The following is a 6925-nucleotide window of genomic DNA, read 5'->3' on the forward strand; positions in this document are numbered from 1 at the left end:
GACAAGTAAGCAGTCAGTAATAAAATAAGAACAAATAAAGAAATTAATAATGATAGCACAAATAAAAAATAACGACAGGCCTTCGAATTAAATAAATTGCTTTTTAATTCTTCAGGTAGGTCTAACAGTAGGGTTAAGATATTTAAAAAAATGTTGTTTGTTTATTTGACCAATTATCCAAATAATGTTTAGTCCTAGAAAGCTATTATTATCAGAACACATGGTTCGGTGCATCTCTAATTAATGGCGACATCAGAAATGGATATTATGTAATAGATGCTTTTTTTAACATTTTAGCAATTTAAGAATATTAAAAAATGATTTTTTACACGGCACCCCTGCTCTCAACAGACGGCACCCCGGTTGGGAAACACTGGTCTAGAGTACATATAAAGAGGACCTCCACTAAGGCAAGCACAGTCCATTCCAGTTTAGCAGAGGGCAGGAACTCAGCACAGGTCAGCAGCGACAAGATCTCAGAAGAGGGCAAATGTAGTGATAACAGCTTTGTATGGGTCTGTACCAACAGCAGCTCAGCACAGATCAGCCCCAACGAAAGCGAAGAGCAGGTCAGCCACAGCTCAGAACAGCAAATCCCCACCAACAGCTTTGAACAGCTCAGCACCAACAAAAGCACGGAGCGAGTCAGCAGCTTCTCCAAGGAAGCTGATGCCTGGATAAATCAGTTAGAAGTATGGAGGGAACAATACTCCACATGGCTGTACATCAATTAAAACAAAATTGGATGTATTGCATGTAGAAATGTAAAACGAATGTGTACAAACAAAAAAGGTGTTCAAGTGGCAGAGTAGTGGGCTTTAGGGAGGGTCCAAGCAATGAATGTACGTGCCATGAGGAAAAAAATATACAAACACCGGGACAGTCAGGCTCATCAGAGGGCTCTAGAAATTGAAGCCCAGAAAGAAAAAGAGATCCTCCCCACACTAACAGAGAAGGTAAACGATGCTCTTGTCAGAGAAACAGCCAACAGTCTAAGAACAGCCTACTTTGTGGCAAAAGAAAGATTAGCATTCAGTAAAATGAGCAGACCGATTATGCTGCAAGAGGTCAGTGGAGGAAAAATGGGCCCTTCACACCGATCAGATCATACGTGTATCGCCATGATTGAACACATTGCCACTAAAATGAAAAAGTCAATGATATCTGCATTGAAGTCCAATGATTCTTTTGTGAGTTTGACAGTTGATGAAAGCAGTAACTTTGGCAAAAGCTATTTACTTGAGAGCAGGGCCGTTTCTAGGCATAGGCGAGCTAGGCAGTCGCCTAGGCGCCACCAGCTGAAGGGGCGCCAATGAGCGCACGTACTGGCACTTTTATCAGGGTTGTGATAAAGAGTGGCACGGTCACCCTGATGAGAGCAGATGTGACGGGCAGAGAGGACATTGAAAACATTTTCCTTGATCTTGTAGAGCTAGATAAGGGAACCACAGCAGAGGCATTGTATCAAGCTCTTAAGAACACACTTTTGACAGCAGGTTTGGACAATTAATATTTAAAATCACACCTGATCAGCATTGCCACAGATGGAGCATCAGTCATGACAGGAAGAGAGAGTGGACTGATTGCAAAGTTGAGAAAAGACTTCCCTTCATTGAAGAGTATTCATCGTCTTGCACACAAGCTAGAGTTGGCAGTGCACGATGCATGCAAGTCTGTAACTGGATGTAACCACTTTGAGATCTTCATTTCAAAGTTGTATACGTTTTACCACCAATCTCCAAAAAAATGCCAGACCGCTCCATGATGCTGCCACTCATGTTAACATCTCACTGCTGAAGATTGGGCAAATTTTCTCCATTCGCTGGATTGCCAGCAGTTTCAGCACTGTCAGAGCTGTTTGGCAGGACTTTCCAGCACTTGCCACACAAATGCAGAATGCTTCTGTGGAAGATTATATTACCCAGTGAATACTTACCTGTCCTGAGTTCTGTTCTAATCCAATGAGATGCTGACACTAGCCATTGATTACTTACCTGTCTTGAGTTTTGGTTTATGTCTTCACCCACTGGTTCCTGAAATTACTTTGAGAGCTGTTATGAATAAATGAGTTGACTTTTGAGAATCTCCTGGACATGCCTATGTTAAACTTATGAACTATTATAAAGACTATATCCAGTTTGCCCTGTTGTCTTGCACTCTTTGAATAATACCTAATAATACCTAATCTCATCTCTATAGTATCATTACAGCCTGATATCATTTTTCCATCCTTTTGCTACTGTTTAAGTAATAAAAAGGTCCTTAAACAGGTCCATTTGAAGTTACTGACTGCTCCTTTATCACTGCTTTCTGAGACATTATGAAATAATTATTCCTGTGCCACTGCTGAATCTGAATACCATTCAGTGAGTCTGAAAGCCAGCCTGAAAAGCCATCTGAATATTTTCTACTGTTTTTTAGGAAATTTCAATGTATTTTGATGTCACATGCTTTTACGGATCTTCAAGTGCCTTGTATGTAGTCCCCTGGTATATTTGCCATAGTTGCCCTTTTGGGTCTGCTGCTTTGTCACCCTCTAAATCCAGTATTACTTGGAGTAAGCCATTCAAAATAAGAATAGTAGCTTATCTCTCTTTGTTATGCAACGTTGGACTGATTATTATTTATCAACACAAAAGCCTGTTCTTTTATGTAAGCCTTTTTTTAATAAATAGTATATAGTTATGCATATTATGATCAAATATATTGTGTATTTTGTATAAATTGTATATTGCAAGACTAACCCCCACCCCCACCAAAAAAAATGTCTTATGGTAGGGACCCCCTATAAGACTTGATTCAATTCGAGCACTGTATGAATGTCAATTCTGATACATACTGTCAACACTGTCTCACTCTACCTTGGTAACAGAATGAACACTGACTAATTTGGACAACAAGAAATCCATGATTTTCAAAAATTTAAAGAATTTTTTTTTTTTATATTATGTTGTTATGGCCCGAGGGGTCACACAGAAATTGTTCAATGGGAAACGACTTGGAATGGCACCAACATTTAGCTGCAAACTTCCTGGAAGTTCCGACATATGTGCTCCCTCTCCGAATCATGAATGTAGACTCTTCATCCCATTATTTTTGTTTTTTTGGTAATTTAAACGAAAACCGAGAAAACTTAAATATGATTGTTTTGCTTAGAATTGCTGCACTGGGGGACGCTACAGCAACACTTATTCTTGGACTTGACCATTTTGTAACCGGAAGTGTGAAAAACACTAATTATGTGACACTTAAGACTGGAATATTGAAGCTGAAAATGTAGCTTTCGAGCACAGGAATAAATTTTACAATATATTCACATTGAACTTAACTTACGTAATAGGACTAAATGTTGCAATCCCAAATGATTCAGTCCGGTACTTGTCTTGGGTGGGTTTTGAAGCATCAACTTGGTTGGGGGGTTTCATTGGTGACCACTTAGTGATGTTTCCTCCTATACGACACATCTTCAGTTGTGCACCTTGGCTTCATTGGGTGTTTTGGCTGTTTACCACAAGACACCCTCCGCCAAGGCAGGCCCACCACAGGCTCATCAGACATCAGTCATTTGATTCCCCACGCTGAAAATTCATTGTTTGAACAAGATCATACTTCGTACGAAATTACACAGTGAATAAAAAATATGGCAAAGATTGCCTGACAGTAGATCACAAATCAAGTCTTTATAACTGCCCTCTTCCATTGAGTGAAGGGGAGAGGACAGCAGCCATGGCGGTCCTCCTTCCTTCATCAATTGAAAACACTGGTGAAGAGCACAACTTGTTTGTGTGTGGAGGATACGTCACCCTTAGAGCGCATATCAATAATATGAGTACTTTTGAAATAATTGTTTCGTGTTTCACAGTCCTGGTCCTAAAGACTTTCTGATACACCAGGGCTGTATGTCAACCAATCTATGTACACATTAGCAAAAGAGTCATGCTTAATTTTTTGGTAACACTTTACAGTAAGGTTTCAGTAGTTAATGTTAATTAATGCATTATCTACCATTAACTAACAATGAGCAATACATCAGTTGCAGTATCTTTTGTTAATGTTTAGTTAATAAATATACAACTCTTCATAGTTCACATTAGTCTAGATCAGCGGTTCCCAAACTGGGGTGCGCGCACCCCTAGGGGTGCACAGACCGACCAGCAGGGGTACGCGAGAGAATGCTTTTGATGATCTGTGTGCATTTTTTGAAGGGGCAAGTGAAAGAGAATTTTACTTGCTCGACTGGACACCTAATCTAATCTAATTAAAACATCGAATTAGGGAAGCACCAAAATTTCGGCAAGAATGATTCTGATTTTATTACACTTGGTGTAAACGGCAATTCATAATGGATAATCAATTGTAACAAGGTCACGGCAGTTGAGACTCACGTGAGACAATCTCATGGAGAAATTGAAACAAATGAACACAACTGCACACAGAAGAAACATACTGCGGTAAAAAATGTAGTTTTTATATTTATTGCATAAAGCCTAGCCCTAAGAGAGTGGCACGACTAAGAGAGTGCAGTTTTCCCCGAAAATCAGTACGATTGTAAATTCGACATTGATTTTAAACAAGACCTCAAACGAGTAGTTAATATTAAGTGACTTAGGGCATACATTTTAGTAGGCTACAATAATGTCAATGTGACTGCAGTAACTTTAGTCATATAAAATGTAATTTTCCAGCAACAAAATTGTGGCCAGTGAAAATGCTGAGTGGCTAGTAATTTTGGAAAACCACTAGCCACAGTGGCTGGTGAGCAAAAGAGTTAATGTCAAGCCCTGTATACAGTGAACACTTGTAATTATACTTGTATTGCAGTAAAAAATGTGGTACCGGAGTACGGCGGTGGGGGTGCTTGACATGTGTCAAAAACTAGAAAGGGGTGCACGCTGCAAAAAGTTTGGGAACCACTGGTCTAGATAATAATTACTATTAACATGTAGAACTTGTATGTTTAATAATGTATTAGTAAATGTTCAAATTAACCAAGATTAATAACTTTAGAAGTCTTTTTTATTGTTACTTAAGTAGTTAACTAATGTTAACAAATGAAGCAGTATTGTAAAGTTTTAACTATTTTTAGTTTACTCACCAGACAGCGTACTTATGAAGTACTTACCTAATAAAGTGCTCAGTAATTTTTTATTCAGTTAAATAAGTTACAAGATGGTAAGTAAATTAGAAAAGAATGTAAAGAGTGCTTGCCAAAAAAAAGTATGCAATTAACAGGCACAGATCATTCATAGTTTAAGGGTTAGTTCACCCAAAAATGAAAATTAGCCCATGTTTTACTCGCCCTCAAGGCATCCGGTGTATATGACTTTCTTCTTTCAGACGAATCCAATTGGCGTTATATTAAAAATTATTCTTGCTCTTCCAAGCGTTAGAATAGGAGTAGGTGTTTTTTTTTTTTTACAGTCCAAAAGACATCATGCCTCACATGGCTCCGGGGGGGTGTAGCACATCACTACAGGAGGCCTTTATTATATATTTTGCATCTGAAAGGGAAACTCCTACAAATGCATATTCAATAAGGTCAGGCGCAAAAATATCCATGCCTTTTCAGCACTAATTATTCACTGCGCGTCTTTAGGAAATCCTGACAGTACTATTTTAACACCAAAAGACGGTTTGCACTGGCGCAAGCTGTTAGTAAATCTGGGTTTGGATCGTAATAAGAAAAATAACAACATATTTTTAAATTTTGGTTGAATTATCCCTTTAAATACATTTAGCCCTATGATGGACTGGCCAGTTGTCCATGTTGTTTCCCTGCCTTAAGCCCAAGTTACGGGATCAGCTCTAGCAGCCCGCAAGCCTACAAACAGTGTGGAGGATGAATCAATTCTTTAAAATACTTTGTCTAATATATAATTAACAAGAAAAAGAAAGGAAGACAAACTGCTTAGTGCACCCAATAATATGAAAGGAAAAAGTATGTGCAGTATACATACATACAAGCTACTGAAAAGACAACAAAGAATGAACTGTGCTAATAAAAAATTTTTTTAGAGCTGAGCATAACTACAATATTTCCATGCTTTTCTTGATTTCTAAATTTAAAGTTGCCTGGTTTTTCCACGGTTCCACAATCAGTAGACTTATCCAGATATTACAACATTAAATTGTATAATGGCGTTTTAGTAGCCTGGCAACTGATTTGAATATATATATATATACTGTATATGAATACAGAAACAGCATGCTTGGAAATAATATATATATATATATATATATATACTGTATATACAGTATATATGCAGTGTTTCCCCCAGGATTTTGTGAGACTTGTGGCAGCAAGTGATGCTACACGGCTACCCTGCTCCGGAGCAGGTTTTATTTTGGGTTAGAAATCGCAAACCCAAACTGGACCAATCAGCTGTGAGCAAAGTTACATATATCTGATGCAATGAAGCCAGTCCCCCGTATCTCTAGCTCCAAATTAAAGGGGTCATATGATGTTGCTAAAAAGAACATTATGTTGTGTATTTGGTGTAATGAAATGTGTTTATGCGGTTTAAGGTTAAAAAACACATTATTTTCTACCTACTGTACATTATTGTTTCTCCTCTACGATTAATTTTAAGCTTTGCATTTAAGTTAAATTAAATATAGATACATATAGATAAGCTTTAATACATCCAACTTTTAAAACGACTAAACTTATGTTCTGTCAGGACCACTATCGTCAAAGATGATTGACAATTGGCATACAGTTTGGATTGGCGGTATGGTTCTGTTCTGGGCAAGAACTTCCTGCACAGGGAGAGCAGCAATAACCCCCCCCCCCTTCCCTTTTTTTTTATGTTCCTTCTTGTTTATATTGTTGTATAACTTGTAATAAAGAGGAAAAAAACATTTATAATTTGTATTTCGTGATAAAATTGAGAGAATTTTAAAGCGGATTAATTTCCAATCAATT

Source organism: Sinocyclocheilus rhinocerous, unplaced genomic scaffold (assembly GCF_001515625.1).
Source record: "Sinocyclocheilus rhinocerous isolate Xijiao unplaced genomic scaffold, SAMN03320098_v1.1 scaffold723, whole genome shotgun sequence".
NCBI classification, from domain to species: Eukaryota; Metazoa; Chordata; class Actinopteri; order Cypriniformes; family Cyprinidae; genus Sinocyclocheilus; species Sinocyclocheilus rhinocerous.